Here is a 17,500-nt window from a genome sequence, read left to right on the forward strand (position 1 = left end):
ATGATTCAGCCTAGCTGCTAACCTGCTTGTAGATCACTGATGATTCAGCTGCTAAGCTTGTAGATCACTGATGATTCACTTGTAGATTAGTGATGATTCAGCCTAGCTGCTAACCTGCTTGTAGATCACTGATGATTCAGCCTAGCTGCTAACCTGCTTGTAGATCAGTGATGATTCAGCCTAGCTGCTAACCTGCTTGTAGATCACTGATGATTCAGCCTAGCTACTAACCTGCTTGTAGATTAGTGATGATTCAGCCTAGCTACTCACCTGCTTGTAGATCACTGATGATTCAGCCTAGCTGCTAAGCTGCTTGTAGATCACTGATGATTCAGCCTAGCTGCTCACCTGCTTGTAGATCAGTGATGATTCAGCCTAGCTGCTAAGCTGCTTGTAGATCAGCACAACCACAGAATATCTAAACCCAGAGGTGCAACACCGCGAGACTTCGGTGAACGCTTGTGAAACAGACCGAACAGACCAGGCCAAGTTTTTGGGAGTTTGAGAAGTCAGTGAGAGAAGTGGAAAGTCTTCCTCAGTTCTCCATTTTCTCCTAATCTAAAGGCTAATCTTAGATTTGAGTCAATGCCTTAAGTTAAACATGTTATTACTGGAACGTTATGAAAGTGACATACTGAAACTTTACATCTTCGTTAAAAAAAATACTTTATTTCGGAGGAGTACCTTTGAATTGATGGCCTGTACATGAGCAGCTCAACGCCAGAGGACCGTTAGACCAGGTGACGTGTTTCTACTCATGAGCTTAACTAGCTAACGTTGCCATGACATCAACTACAGGTGTGATCAGGGAATTCTATTAGAAAAGCATTCTGTGCTGTGTTTGGTGGTACTTTAGCTTAGCCGCTAACCTGTTCGTACTGTAGATCAGTGCTAATGTAGCCAAGCCGCTAGCCTGCTTGTATATCAATGGTAATGTATCCTAGCTGCTAACCTGCTTGTAGAGCAATGGTAATGTATCCTAGCTGCTAACCTGCTTGTAGAGCAATGGTAATGTATCCTAGCTGCTAACCTGCTTGTAGAGCAATGGTAATGTATCCTAGCTGCTAACCTGCTTGTAGAGCAATGGTAATGTATCCTAGCTGCTAACCTGCTTGCAGAGCAATGGTAATGTATCCTAGCTGCTAAACTGCTTGTAGAGCAATGGTAATGTATCCTAGCTGCTAACCTGCTTGCAGAGCAATGGTAATGTATCCTAGCTGCTAAACTGCTTGTAGAGCAATGGTAATGTATCCTAGCTGCTAACATGCTTGTAGAGCAATGGTAATGTATCCTAGCTGCTAACCTGCTTGTAGAGCAATGGTAATGTATCCTAGCTGCTAACCTGCTTGTAGAGCAATGGTAATGTATCCTAGCTGCTAACCTGCTTGTAGAGCAATGGTAATGTATCCTAGCTGCTAACCTGCTTGTAGAGCAATGGTAATGTATCCTAGCTGCTAACCTGCTTGTAGAGCAATGGTAATGTATCCTAGCTGCTAACCTTCTTGTAGATCAATGGTAATGTATCCTAGCTGCTAACCTGCTTGTAGAGCAAAGGTAATGTATCCTAGCTGCTAACCTGCTTGTAGAGCAATGGTAATGTATCCTAGCTGCTAACCTGCTTGTAGAGCAATGGTAATGTATCCTAGCTGCTAACCTGCTTGTAGAGCAATGGTAATGTATCCTAGCTGCTAACCTGCTTGTAGAGCAATGGTAATGTATCCTAGCTGCTAACCTTCTTGTAGATCAATGGTAATGTATCCTAGCTGCTAACCTGCTTGTAGAGCAAAGGTAATGTATCCTAGCTGCTTACCTGCATGTAACTTAAGATGTATTCCTGGCATGGGTCAATCGATATCACCCTGCCATGCAATTTTAATGCAGTATTACATTGTGGTTAGCTTAGAGAGCAGTTTTGTGTTACATACTAGAGAAAATACCACAGGTTCCATTCGTTCATTAAGAGGGAGGGCTAGAGGACGTGAGGGAGACAGTAAGAAATAGAGAGAGGGTGATGAGTGACAGAGAAGGCAGAAAAGCAAAGAGAGGAAGGGAGCAGAAAATAAGAACATATAGGATATAATTGAGAGAGATTAAGAGAGAGAGAGGGGAGGGAGAGGGGAGTGAGAGGGGAGAGAGAGAGAGAGAGAGAGAGAGAGAGAGAGAGAGCTTTGGCAATGTTAACACATGTTACCCATGCCAATAAAGGCCCTTGAATTGAATTGAATTGAATTGAATTGAATTGAGAGAGAGAGAGAGAGAGAGAGAGAGAGAGGCGGGGAGAGGGGAGTGAGAGAGAGAGAGAGAGAGAGAGAGAGGGGGCAGGGAGAGGGGAGTGAGAGAGATAGAGAGAGTGAGAGAGAGGGGGGGAGGGAGAGGGGAGTGAGAGAGAGAGAGAGAGAGAGAGAGAGAGAGAGAGAGAGAGAGAGAGAGAGAGAGAGAGAGAGAGAGAACAGCAGCACAATTAGCCCCAACCAAATCATGAGAAAACGAAAAGATAATTACTTGACACATTGGAAAGAATTAACATAAAAAACTTAGCAAACTAGAATGCTATTTGGGCCTAAACAGAGAGTACACAGCGGCAGAATACCTGACCACTGTGACTGATCCAAACTTAATTAAGGAAAGCCTTGCCATTGAGAAATGCCGCCGTAGGCAGACATGGCTCTCTAGAGAAGACAGGCTATGTGCTCACTGCCCATAAAATGCTGCACTTCCTAACCTCCTGCCCAACGTATGACCATATTAGAGAGACCTATTTCCCTCAGATTACACAGATCCACAAACCAGTGATGAACAAACACCATTGTAAATACAACCCATATTTATGCTTATTTATTTTATCTTGTGTACTTTAACCATTTGTACATTGTTAAAACACTGTACATATATATATATATTTATATTTACAGTGTTTTAACAATGTACAAATGGTTAAAGTACACAAGATAAAATAAATATATATACAGTGCCTTGCGAAAGTATTCCCCTTGAACTTTGCGACCTTTTGCCACATTTCAGGCTTCAAACATAAAGATATAAAACTGTATTTTTTTGTGAAGAATCAAAAACAAGTGGGACACAATCATGAAGTGGAACGACATTTATTGGATATTTCAAACTTTTTTAACAAATCAAAAACTGAAAAATTGGGCGTGCAAAAGTATTCAGCCCCCTTAAGTTAATACTTTGTAGCGCCACCTTTTGCTGTGATTACAGCTGTAAGTCGCTTGGGGTATGTCTCTATCAGTTTTGCACATCGAGAGACTGAAATTCTTTCCCATTCCTCCTTGCAAAACAGCTCGAGCTCAGTGAGGTTGGATGGAGAGCATTTGTGAACAGCAGTTTTCAGTTCTTTCCACAGATTCTCGATTGGATTCAGGTCTGGACTTTGACTTGGCCATTCTAACACCTGTATATGTTTATTTTTGAACCATTCCATTGTAGATTTTGCTTAATGTTTTGGATCATTGTCTTGTTGGAAGACAAATCTCCGTCCCAGTCTCAGGTCTTTTGCAGACTCCATCAGGTTATCTTACAGAATGGTCCTGTATTTGGCTACATCCATCTTCCCATCAATTTTAACCATCTTCCATGTCCCTGCTGAAGAAAAGCAGGCCCAAACCATGATGCTGCCACCACCATGTTTGACAGTGGGGATGGTGTGTTCAGTGTGATGAGCTGTGTTGCTTTTACGCCAAACATAACTTTTTGCATTGTTGCCAAAAAGTTCAATTTTGGTTTCATCTGACCAGAGCACCTTCTTCCACATGTTTGGTGTGTCTCCCAGGTGGCTTGTGGCAAACTTTAAACAACACTTTTTTTGGATCTTTAAGAAATGGCTTTCTTCTTGCCACTCTTCCATAAAGGCCAGATTTGTGCAATATACGACTGATTGTTGTCCTATGGACAGAGTCTCCCAACTCAGCTGTAGATCTCTGCAGTTCATCAAAAGTGATCATGGGCCTCTTGGCTGCATCTCTGATCAGTCTTCTCCTTGTATGAGCTGAAAGTTTAGAGGGACGGCCAGGTCTTGGTAGATTTGCAGTGGTCTGATACTCCTTCCATTTCAATATTATCGCTTGCACAGTGCTCCTTGGGATGTTTAAAGCTTGGGAAATGTTTTTGTATCCAAATCCGGCTTTAAACTTCTTCACAACAGTATCTCGGACCTGCCTGGTGTGTTCCTTGTTCTTCATGATGCTCTCTGCGCTTTTAACGGACCTCTGAGACTATCACAGTGCAGGTGCATTTATACGGAGACTTGATTACACACAGGTGGATTGTATTTATCATCATTAGTCATTTAGGTCAACATTGGATCATTCAGAGATCCTCACTGAACTTCTGGAGAGAGTTTGCTGCACTGAAAGTAAAGGGGCTGAATAATTTTGCACGCCCAATTTTTCAGTTTTTGATTTGTTAAAAAAGTTTGAAATATCCAATAAATGTTGTTCCACTTCCTGATTGTGTCCCACTTGTTGTTGAATCTTCACAAAAAAATAGTTTTATATCTTTATGTTTGAAGCCTGAAATGTGGCAAAAGGTCGCAAAGTTCAAGGGGGCCGAATACTTTCGCAAGGCACTGTATATATATATATATATATATATATATATATATATATGTACTCTCTGTTTATATATATACAGTGTTTTAACAGATAGTAGTTACATTAAGTAACCTCCCACTCAGCCCAGTCAAAGCTGTTCTCTGTCCTAGCACCCCAATGGTGGAACCAGCTTCCCCCTGAGCGAGGACAGCAGAGTCCCTGGCCATCTTCCCAAAACATCTGAAACCATACATAGTCAAAGACCATCTTAAATAATCCCACAGAAAGAACCCTGACCTACATTTGCAGAGTGTATATAATTTCCGTTCATCGCCTCTTAATGTGAATTCTCCCTTGGGACACTCAATCTTGGAAGTTAGGATCGACAGTCCTTAAGTGGATCAGGAATTGTCTAAGGAATGTCGCTCATACTCTTGATATCACTCTACCTCTCTGTCTCTCTCCCTCTCTCTCTCTCTCTCTCTCTCTGTCACTCTATGTCGCTCTCTCTCTCTCCCTCTCTCTCTCTGTCATTCTGTCACTCTCTCTCCCTCTCTCTCTCTCTCTCTCTCTCTCTCTCTCTCTATCTCTCCCTCTCAATTCAATTCAATTCAAGGGGCTTTATTGGCATGGGAAACATGTGTTAACATTGCCAAAGCAAGTAAGGTATATAATATATAAAGTGAAATAAACAATAAAAATTAACAGTAGACATCACACATACAGAAGTTTCAAAACAATAAAGACATTTCAAATGTCATATTATATATATATACAGTGTTTTTACAATGTGCAAATGGTAAAGGACACAAGATAAAATAAATAAGCATAGATATGTGTTGTATTTACAATGGTGCGTGTTCTTCACTGGTTGCCCTTTTCTCGTGGCAACAGGTCACAAATCTTGCTGCTCTGATGGCACACTGTGGAATTTCACCCAGTAGATATGGGAGTTTTTCAAAATTGGATTTGTTTTCGAATTCTTTGTGGATCTGTGTAATCTGAGGGAAATATGTCTCTCTAATATGGTCATACATTGGGCAGGAGGTTAGGAAGTGCAGCTCAGTTTAAACCTCATTTTGTGGGCAGTGAGCACATAGCCTGTCTTCTCTTGAGAGCCATGTCTGCCTACGGCGGCCTTTCTCAATAGCAAGGCTATGCTCGCTGAGTCTGTACATAGTCTGTACTCTCTCTCTCTGTCATTCTGTCACTCTCTCTCCCTCTCTCTCTCTCTCTATCTCTCCCTCTCTCTCTCTGTCACTCTATGTCGCTCTCTCTCTCCATCTCTCTCTCTCGCTCTTCTACCTCATTGTCTCTCACTTCTCTCTAGCATGTCAACTCCAGAGAGAGTGAAGGCCTGTCATAATGTCTGTCATAATCACATTCTGTTGTACTGGGTAAATGACAGGTCTGTCATAATGTAATCACTCTCTGTGTACTGGGTTCATGACAGGTCTGTCATAATGTAATCACTCTCTGTGTACTGGGTTCATGACAGGTCTGTCATAATGTAATCACATTCTGTTGTACTGGGTTAATGACAGGTCTGTCATAATGTAATCACATTCTGTTGTACTGGGTTAATGACAGGTCTGTCATAATGTAATCACTATCTGTGTACTGGGTTAATGACAGGTCTGTCATAATGTAATCACATTCTGTTGTACTGGGTTAATGACAGGTCTGTCATAATGTAATCACATTCTGTTGTACTGGGTTAATGACAGGTCTGTCATAATGTAATCACATTCTGTTGTACTGGGTTAATGACAGGTCTGTCATAATGTAATCACATTCTGTTGTACTGGGTTAATGACATAAGGTCTGTCATAATGTAATCACAATCTGTTGTACTGAGTTAATGACAGGTCTGTCATACAGGTCTCTCATTCAGTGTTGTGTTGTTTGTATTGGTGCGCGACGGGTCGTTTATTGTTATTAAGTAACTCCATTACACTCAGTTTACTTCTCCTGCACCTGACTTACCTGCCACCTATACACACGACTCTGACAGAATCTCTGACCAACAAATGAAGTCAGCAGGAGAAGGTACCCCGGCCATGGAGGTGGAGTTGCGCATCATGGAACATACGGAGATGATTGACAATCTGAGCTCTGCCATGGACCGCGTTGTCCAGAATATGGACCGCTGGGAGATACAGGGAGTTTTTCCAGCACCTCCACCAGCACAACCGGGGTCTCCCCTGAGCACCCTTTCCCCACCTGAACCCAGCAGGATCCATTTATCCCCACCTGAACCCAGCAGGATCCATTTATCCCCACCTGAACCCAGCAGGATCCATTTATCCCCACCTGAACCCAGCAGGATCCATTTATCCCCACCTGAACCCAGCAGGATCCATTTATCCCTGCCTGAACCCAGCAGGATCCATTTGTCCCCACCTGAACCCAGCAGGATCCATTTATCCCCACCTGAACCCAGCAGGATCCATTTATCCCTGCCTGAACCCAGCAGGATCCATTTATCCCCACCTGAACCCAGCAGGATCCATTTATCCCTGCCTGAACCCAGCAGGATCCATTTATCCCCACCTGAACCCAGCAGGATCCATTTGTCCCTGCCTGAACCCAGCAGGATGCATTTATCCCTGCCTGAACCCAGCAGGATCCATTTATCCCTGCCTGAACCCAGCAGGATCCATTTATCCCCACCTGAACCCAGCAGGATCCATTTATCCCCACCTGAACCCAGCAGGATCCATTTATCCCCACCTGAACCCAGCAGGATCCATTTGTCCCCACCTGAACCCAGCAGGATCCATTTATCCCCACCTGAACCCAGCAGGATCCATTTGTCCCTGCCTGAACCCAGCAGGATCCATTTGTCCCTGCCTAAGGGGTACGAAGGAGATACTGCCGGCTGCCAGGGTTTTCTCCTCAAACTAAGCTTGTATCTGGCCACGGTCCACCCAGCTCCATCGGACCGTGAGAAGAGTTGCGCCATCGTCTCGTGCCTCACTGGGAAAGCCCTGGAGTGGGCCAGCATCTCGTGCCTCACCGGGAAAGCCCTGGAGTGGGCCAGCGCTGTGTGAGGAGAAGAGGATGCGGCGTTGGAGCATTTTGAGGAGTTCACCTGCCATGTCAGGACAGTATTCGACCACCCACCTGAAGGCAGAGCGGCGGGTGAGCACCTCTACCATCTGAGGTAGGAGACGAGGAGTGCACAGGTGTTTGCTTTGGAGTTTAGGACCCTGGCTGCCGACGCTGGATGGAGCGACAGGGCCCTGGTCGACCATTACCGCTGTAGTCTACATGAGGACGTCCTTCGGGAGCTGGCCTGTAGAGACACCACCCTCACCTTCGACCAGCTGACATGTCCATCAGGCTGGACAACATGCTGGCTACTCGTGGACGTCTAGATCGGTGTCTGGTTGTTCCATCCTCCCGCACCCACTCTCCTGTACCCGTGGAGTTGGGATGGTGCGCAGTGAGACCTGAGGGAGTTTCCTCTGGAGCACCATATGTGGTCGCAGAGGTTACACTGCTGGTCGGTGCCGGGTTGGTTCCTCTGGGAATCAAGGCAGCAGGCAGGGCACTCTGGCATCACCCCAGATGAGTAGGCACCATTCTCATCCAGAGCCCTCTGTTGCACATATGTTTGTCTCTGTCACTTTTGCTGAATTCTCCCCGTGTTCCCAGCATAAGGCGCTGGTAGATTCAGGTGCGGCTGGGAATTTCATTAATAAAAGTTTAGCTCATAGTTTAGGGATCCCCATTGTTCCTGTGGTTATGCCTTTCCCCTTTCCCCGTTCATGCCTAAAATATTTGACCATTATTCTTAGGGTTTGCCAACTACTACCGGAGGTTTATCCGGGGTTTTGGTCAGGTTGCTGCTCCCATTACCTCACTGCTAAAGGTGGGCCCAGTGCGCTTGCAGTGGTCAGCTGACCTCGGTTCCCGTGTTGGCTCATCCGGGTCCCTCTTTGCCATTCATAGTGGAGGTGGACGCATCCGAAGCTGGGATAGGAGCAGTGCTCTCTCAGTGCTCAGGTACGCCACTGAAGCTCCGCCCCTGTGCCGGGAGCTGTTAGCTGTTGTAAAAGCCTTGAAGGCGTGGAGACACTGGCTTGAGGGGGCGAAACACTGTTTTCTCATCTGGACTGACCATCGCAATCTGGAATACATCCGGCAGGCGAAGAGATTGAATCCTCGTCAGGCAAGGTGGGCCATGTTTTGTGTCTACTCTTTCTTACAGACCAGGCTCCCAGAACGTTAATGCAGACGCACTGTCCCGGCAGTATGACACAGAGGATAGGTCCATGGATCCCACTCCCATACTCCCAGCTTCTGGTTTGGTGGCACCGGTAGTGTGGGAGCCGGACGCGGACATTGAGCGGGCGTCAAGTGCAGAGCCAACTCCCCCTCAGTGTCCAGCTGGGCATCTGTCCGCGACCGACTGATCTATTGGGCCCACACATCACCCTCTTGTCATCTTGGGATAGGTCGGACTGAGCGCTGTCTTGATGGGAGGTACTGGTGGCCCACTTTAGCTAAGAACTTGAGGACCTTCACTTTAACACCACGATCCTGGTCGCTGTGGATCGTTTTTCTAAGTCCTGTCGTCTCCTCCATTTGCCCGTTCTCCCTCCGGCCTTACAAACTGAGGAGGCCTTATTTACACACGTTTTCCGGCACTATGGGGTGCCTGAGGATATAGTGTCTGATCGGGGTCCTCAGTTCACAACAAGGGTCTGGAAGGCATTCATGGAATGTCTGGGGGTCTCGTCAGCTTTACCTCAGGTTTTCACCCCGAGAGTAATGGGCAGGTGGAGAGCGTTAACCAGGATATGGGTAGGTTTCTGCGGTCTTATTGCCATGACCGGCAAGAGGAGTGGGCGAAGTTCGTGCCCTGAGCAGAGTTGGCCCAGAACTCGCTAAGCCATTCCCCCACTAACCATTCTCCCTTTCAATGTGTATTAGGCTATCAGCCGGATCTGGCTCCTTGGCATCAGAGTCAGACCGAGGCTCCTGCGGTGGACAATTGGTTCCAGGCGTATGGAGGAAACCTGGGAGGCCGCCCACGTCCACCTTCAGAGCGCCATACTGCGCCAGAAAGTTGGCGCAGACCGTCACCGCAGTGAGGCCCCGGTGTTCGCACCAGGGGACAGGGTCTGGCTCTCGACCCGAAACCTGCACCTCTGCCTGCCCTGCCGGAAGCTGTGTCCACGGTTTGTGGGGCCGTTTAAAGTCCTGAGGAGAGTGAACGAGGTATGTTATAGGTTACAGCTGCCCACTCATTACCGTATTAACCCCTCGTTCCATGTGTCTCTCCTCAGTCCGGTGGAGGCTGATCCGCTCCAGGAGGCTGAAGTGCGGGGTCCCGGCATACTATATTTTGGATTTGAGACGTCAGGCGAGGAGCCTTCAGTACCTCGTAGACTGGGAGGGGTGCAGTCCGGAGGAGAGATGCTGGGTTCCGGTGGAGGACGTATTAGATCCTTCCATGCTGCAAAAATTCCACCATCTCCATCAGGATCACCTTGTACCTCGCCCTCCGGGTCGTCCCGAAGGCCGGTGTCGATGCGCTGCTGGAGCCGAGCATTTGGGGGTACTGTCACGACTTCTACCGAAGTCGAAGCCTCCACTTTTTCGGGCGGTGCACGGCGGTCGACGTCACCAGTATTCTAGCCATCAATTGATCCATTTTTCATTTTCCATTGGTTTTGTCTTGTCTTCCTACACACCTGGTTTCAATCCCATTCATTACCTGTTGTGTATTTAACCCTCTGTTTCCCCTCATGTCTTTGTCAGAGATTGTTTGTTATTCAGTTTTGTGTTGTTTGTATTGGTGCACGACGGGTCCTCGTACCCACTTTTTTTTATTGTTAAATTTAGTTTTTGGAGTAATGTTTTGTTTATTGTTATTAAATAACTCCATTACACTCAGTTTGATTCTCCTGCGCCTGACTTCCCTGCCACCTATACACACAGTTGTACTGGGTTAATGATAGGTCTGTCATAATGGAATCACATTCTATTGTGCTGGGTTATAGCCCTTGAACCTCAAGGTCGCTAACATTTACAGAAAAGCAACCAGTTAAATTATGGCCGTTTCAATATAAAAATTCCTCCCCTGTAACATGTTTTGATTTGTTGTGTGTCAAAATGAACGTTGCCAGACATCCCAAAATGCACCCTATTCCCCTCATATCCCACAGGGTTCTGGTCTAAAGCAGTGCACTACAAAGGGAATAGAGTGCCATTTGGGAATCAATCATGAGCTTTTGATAGAGGATTTCCAGATTGTGTTTGCATCTAAACAGTTAACTACTCCTCTGTGTTTAGTAAGTACTGTATGAAACAGTCATAAATCCTCAATTGGTGTTTCATGTTGCGTTTCTGTCTCTACTGCTGACTGTCACGACTGGTTTTATGGACCTGAGGTCAACATTTTGAGAGACATTAATCAAATGGGGCAATGTTTCTCTTTTAGAAACGACGAGACACAGAACAGAGTAAATATACACAGAACAGAGTAAATATACACAGGACAGAGTACCTATACACAGGACAGAGTACACACACAGGACAGAGTACAAACACAGGACAGAGTACCTATACACAGGACAGAGTACGTATACACAGGACAGAGTACCTATACACAGGACAGAGTACCTATACACAGGACAGAGTACCTATACACACAGAGTACCTATACACAGGACAGAGTACCTATACACAGGACAGAGTACCTATACACAGGACAGAGTACCTATACACAGGACAGAGTACCTATATACAGGACAGAGTACCTATACACAGGACAGAGTACCTATACACAGGACAGAGTACCTATACACAGGACAGAGTACATATACACAGAACAGAGTACCTATACAGAGGACAGAGTACCTATACACAGGACAGAGTACCTATACACAGGACAGAGTACCTATACACAGGACAGAGTACCTATACACAGGACAGAGTACCTATACACAGGACAGAGTACCTATATACAGGACAGAGTACCTATACACAGGACAGAGTACCTATACACAGGACAGAGTACCTATACACAGGACAGAGTACATATACACAGAACAGAGTACCTATACAGAGGACAGAGTACCTATAAACAGGACAGAGTACCTATACACACAGAGTACCTATACACACAGAGTACTTATACAGAGGACAGAGTACCTATACACAGGACAAAGTACCTATACACACAGAGTACCTATACACACAGAGTACTTATACACACAGAGTACCTATATACAGGACAGAGTACATATACACAGGACAGAGTACCTATACAGAGGACAGAGTACTTATTACTGCTCTCTAAATCAAATCTCATCAATGTTATGTACTTTAAGCTTCGGTTTAGGGTGCAGGGTTTTGGTCCAGCCCAACCTTTCCCAGTGGTAACACATTATTCTAACAATCATACATTTATAATATTCAATCAATCAGTAAATTAAATTAAATTAATTAAATGTATTTTCTAAAGGCCGTTTTACATCAGCAGATGTCACCGTGCTTTCCAGTTATGCCTACCAAGCATGTCCTGATCTAGTTGAATATCTGAAACAGCTGTGTATGGCTGAAACAAAACCCTGCACCCAAACTGGCCTTGTGCAGGTAGGGTTGCCCTCTTTTGCACTGAATACAAACATGTGAAATGAGTAGGTGTAAATACAAGATGGAAGTGTCGGAATGAAGCAGGTGGAATAACAAAATGGAAGTGTCTGAATGAAGCAGGTGGAATAACAAAATGGAAGTGAAGCAGGTGGAATAACAAAATGGAAGTGTCGGAATGAAGCAGGTGGAATAACAAAATGGAAGTGTCTGAATGAAGCAGGTGGAATAATAAAATGGAAGTGTCTGAATGAAGCAGGTGGAATAACAAAATGGAAGTGAAGCAGGTGGAATAACAAAATGGAAGTGTCTGAATGAAGCAGGTGTAAATACAAAATGGAAGTATCGGAATGAAGCATGTGGAATAACAAAATGGAAGTATCTGAATGAAGCAGGTGGAATAACAAAATGGAAGTGTCTGAATGAAGCAGGTGGAATAACAAAATGGAAGTATCTGAATGAAGCAGGTGGAATAACAAAATGGAAGTGTCTGAATGAAGCAGGTGGAATAACAAAATGGAAGTATCTGAATGAAGCAGGTGGAATAACAAAATGGAAGTGTCTGAATGAAGCAGGTGGAATAACAAAATGGAAGTGTCTGAATGAAGCAGGTGGAATAACAAAATGGAAGTGTCTGAATGAAGCAGGTGGAATAACAAAATGGAAGTAGCTGAATGAAGCAGGTCAAAGTGTCACTAATAGACAAGAAGAAGATGAAGCGTTTCAGTCATTCCTTCTCCAGTTTCCAACAATGGTTTAGTCAAAGAGTACACACACACACACACACACACACACACACACACACACACACACACACACACACACACACACACACACACACACACACACACACACACACACACACACACACACGACATGGGCCTACAGTGATGGGGTCAATTCCATCTCAGTTCCATGCATCTCAGGTACTGAACTGAATTCCATTTGAACAGGTAGACTCCGCGTCTCCTTCTCCAGCCTGGAGCTGAGGGGAAATTGACCCCAACACTGATGGGAAACCATGCCGTATACTAGAGACAGTGACTGTGTCCCAAATGGTTCCCTATTCCCTTCATAGTGCACTACTTAAGACCAGGGCACATAGGTCCCATAGAAGTACACTGTGTAGTGAATAGGATGCCATTAAGGACACATGCCAGTATGGTTATTTGGTAGAAGTTCTACTTAGCTGCGAATGTAAGGACTAAAGACTCAAACCTGAAATTGTGAAAACAACAAACGGACATTAAGCTGTGGGAGAAGGGAGAGGTAAATGCAACTACTCTCATCTTCATAGAACGGAATGAAGGACAGGACCGTCTATGAGATCAATGTTTGTTTATGAAGAGTCGTGCTTGAGTTACATTCTTCAACAATCAATAGGTAATGTCAATTGAATTTGACCAAAAAACAGCTGTCACGATCACAGAATCCACCTTTAAAGACTGGTAGGGAGTCTTCGAACAAAATGGTCTTCCTATCGGCCAATAACAACATACAGCACTCACAAAGCACTCCTTTAGTAAGTCCTATAAAATACATTATTACACTGCCATTATACGGTAGAGTATTGGAAGAAAGGAAACACAACAGGACACAGTTTCGTTTCCACCTTCATTCTGAGGGTCAACACAGTGTTGCTGGAAAGCTATTTTATTTTGACTTCACCATTTCAAAACATACTGAATGTGCTGTTCCTTGGAGGCCCACTGTAGTTCAAACGGCATTCCTTTGACCTTTGACCTTGTATCATGAGACAGAAAGAGAGAAAAAAGGTTCAAGTCCCAATCAAACAGACTGTTATATGTTATATGTGGTCTGTGTTCAACATGGCTCCCTATTCCCAGCACAGCAGTCTTCTTCTGGCCAGGGCCCGATTTCACACCTCCTAACGTTGGACACACACACACACCTTACACACAAACACACACACCTTACACACACCTTACACACACACCTTACACACACACACACACACACCTTACACACACACACAAATAACTTACACACACACACCTTACGCACACACACACACCTTACACACACACATCTTACACACACACACACACACCTTACACACACACACACCTTACACACACACACATTAGACAAATACACACACAGCTTACACACAAACACCTTACACACACACACACACACACACACACACACACACACACACACACACACACACACCTTACACACACATACAGTAGACAAATACACACACACCTTACACACTCACACAGTAGACAAATACACACACACCTTACACACTCACACAGTAGACAAATACACACACACCTTACACACACACACAGTAGACAAATACACACACACCATACACACACACACAGTAGACAAATACACACACACACCTTACACACACACACAGTAGACAAATACACACACACAGTAGACAAATACACACACACCTTATACACACACAGTAGACAAATACACACACACCTGACACACACACACAGTAGACAAATACACACACACCTGACACACACACACACAGTAGACAAATACACACACACCTTATACACACACAGTAGACAAATACACGCACACCTTACACACACAGTAGACAAATACACACACACCTTACACACACACACCTTACACACACACAGTAGACAAATACACACACATAACGTAGCTAGAACTTTACACTGATTTGGAAACTCCAAATAGCTGGGTCATTGGCTAAGCCGACATCACCATTTACCCCCACTCCCTTTCTGTCTCTCCCTAGCTGTCTGTCTCTCCCTAGATGTCTGTCTCTCCCTAGCTGTCTGTCTCTCCCTAGCTGCATGTCTCTCCCTAGCTGCATGTCTCTCCCTAGCTGTCTGTCTCTCTCTAGCTTTCTGTTTCTCCCTAGCTGTCTGTCTCTCCCTAGCTGTTCTTCTCTCTCTAGCTGTCTGTCTCTCCCTAGCTGTCTGTCTCTCCCTAGCTGCATGTCTCTCCCTAGCTGTCTGTCTCTCCCTAGTTGTCTGTCTCTCCCTAGCTGTCTGTCTCTCCCTAGCTGCATGTCTCTCCCTAGCTGTCTGTCTCTCCCTAGCTGCCTGTCTCTCCCTAGCTGTCTGTCTCTCCCTAGCTGCATGTCTCTCCCTAGCTGTCTGTCTCTCCCTAGCTGTCTGTCTCTCCCTAGCTGCATGTCTCTCCCTAGCTGTCTGTCTCTCCCTAGCTGCATGTCTCTCCCTAGCTGTCTGTCTCTCTCTAGCTTTCTGTCTCTCCCTAGCTGTCTGTCTCTCCCTAGCTGTTCTTCTCTCTCTAGCTGTCTGTCTCTCCCTAGCTGTCTGTCTCTCCCTAGCTGCATGTCTCTCCCTAGCTGTCTGTCTCTCCCTAGCTGTCTGTCTCTCTCTAGCTGCATGTCTCTCCCTAGCTGTCTGTCTCTCCCTAGCTGTCTGTCTCTCCCTAGCTGTCTGTCTCTCCCTAGCTGTTCTTCTCTCTCTAGCTGTCTGTCTCTCCCTAGCTGTCTGTCTCTCCCTAGCTGCATGTCTCTCCCTAGCTGTCTGTCTCTCCCTAGCTGTCTGTCTCTCTCTAGCTGCATGTCTCTCCCTAGCTGTCTGTCTCTCCCTAGCTGTCTGTCTCTCCCTAGCTGCATGTCTCTCCCTTGCTGTCTGTCTCTCCCTAGCTGTCTGTCTCTCCCTAGCTGCATGTCTCTCCCTAGCTGTCTGTCTCTCCCTAGCTGTCTGTCTCTCCCTAGCTGTCTGTCTCTCCCTAGCTGTGCTTCTCTCTCTAGCTGTCTGTCTCTCCCTAGCTGTCTGTCTCTCCCTAGCTGCATGTCTCTCCCTAGCTGTCTGTCTCTCCCTAGCTGTCTGTCTCTCTCTAGCTGCATGTCTCTCCCTAGCTGTCTGTCTCTCCCTAGCTGTCTGTCTCTCCCTAGCTGTCTGTCTCTCCCTAGCTGCATGTCTCCCCCTTGCTGTCTGTCTCTCCCTAGCTGTCTGTCTCTCCCTAGCTGCATGTCTCTCCCTAGCTGTCTGTCTCTCCCTAGCTGCATGTCTCTCCCTAGCTTTTATCACTATAGTGGCCAAATAAATGTAATCACATGAATCTGTTTTACAAGTGGTGGAGAGCCTAACTGGCACACATAGGTGTGAGTATCAAGTTTGGGAAGTTAATTTTCCCCATAAAAATGCACCCTTATAATAAAAGCATTACATGCATAATTGCATTTGTGGTCACTTTTGATAGCGGGGTTCTCCTGCTAATGGGACATTAGCAGGAGAGAGACCACATACAACCTACTTGTCACGTTCTGACCTTTATTTCCTTTGTTTTGTCATTATTTAGTATGGTCAGGGCGTGAGTTGGGGTGGGCAGTCTATGTTTGTTTTTCTATGATTTGGGTATTTCTATGTTTTCGGCCGAGTATGGTTCTCAATCAGAGGCAGGTGTCATTAGTTGTCTCTGATTGAGAATCATACTTTGGTAGCCTGGGTTTCACTGTGTGTTTGTGGGTGATTGTTCCTGTCTCTGTGTTTGCACCAGATAAGGCTGTTTAGGTTTTCTCACGTTTATTGCTTTTGTTAGTCTATTCATGTATAGTTTTGCTTTATTAAAAAACCATGAATAGAAACCACGCTGCATTTTGGTCCGCCCCTCCTTCAACTCAAGAGAACCGTTACAGAATCACCCACCACAACAGGACCAAGCGGCGTGGTAACGGGCAGCAGCAGGAGCAGCGCAATAAAAACTTCTGGACTTGGGAAGAAATCCTCAACGGGAGAGGACCCTGGGCAAAACCAGGGGAGTGTCGCCGTCCCAAGGTGCAGCAGGAGAAGCAGCAGCAGGAGCAGCGCGAGGAGGAATGGACATGGGAGGATGAGTTAGATTGTAAAGGAGCCTGGGCACAGCCTGGAGAATATCGCCGCCCCAAAGAAGAGCTGGGGGCGGTGAAGGCGGAGAGGCGCTGATATGAGGAGGCAGCACGGCGGTGTGGATGGAAGCCCGAGAGTCAGCCCCAAAAATTTCTCGGGGGGGGGCCACACAGGAAGTGTGGTGAAGCCAGGTAGGAAACCTGCGCCAACTTCCTGTGCTTACCGGGGGGCGAGAGAGACCGGGCAGGCACCCTGTTATGCGGTGGAGCGCACGGTGTCCCCAGTGCAGGTGCATAGCCCGGCGCGGTACATACCAGCTCCGCGTATCGGCCGGGCTAGAGTGAGCATCGAGCAAAGTGCCATGAAGCCGGCTCTACGCATCTGGTCCCCAGTGCATCTCCTTGGGCCGGCTTACATGGCACCAGCCTTGCGCACGGTGACCCCGGTTCACCTGCATAGCCCAGTGCAGGCTATTCCACCTCGCCGCACTGGCAGGGCGACCGGGACCATTCA

The sequence above is a fragment of the Oncorhynchus masou genome, unplaced genomic scaffold, assembly GCF_036934945.1.
Source record: "Oncorhynchus masou masou isolate Uvic2021 unplaced genomic scaffold, UVic_Omas_1.1 unplaced_scaffold_729, whole genome shotgun sequence".
Taxonomy (NCBI): Eukaryota; Metazoa; Chordata; class Actinopteri; order Salmoniformes; family Salmonidae; genus Oncorhynchus; species Oncorhynchus masou.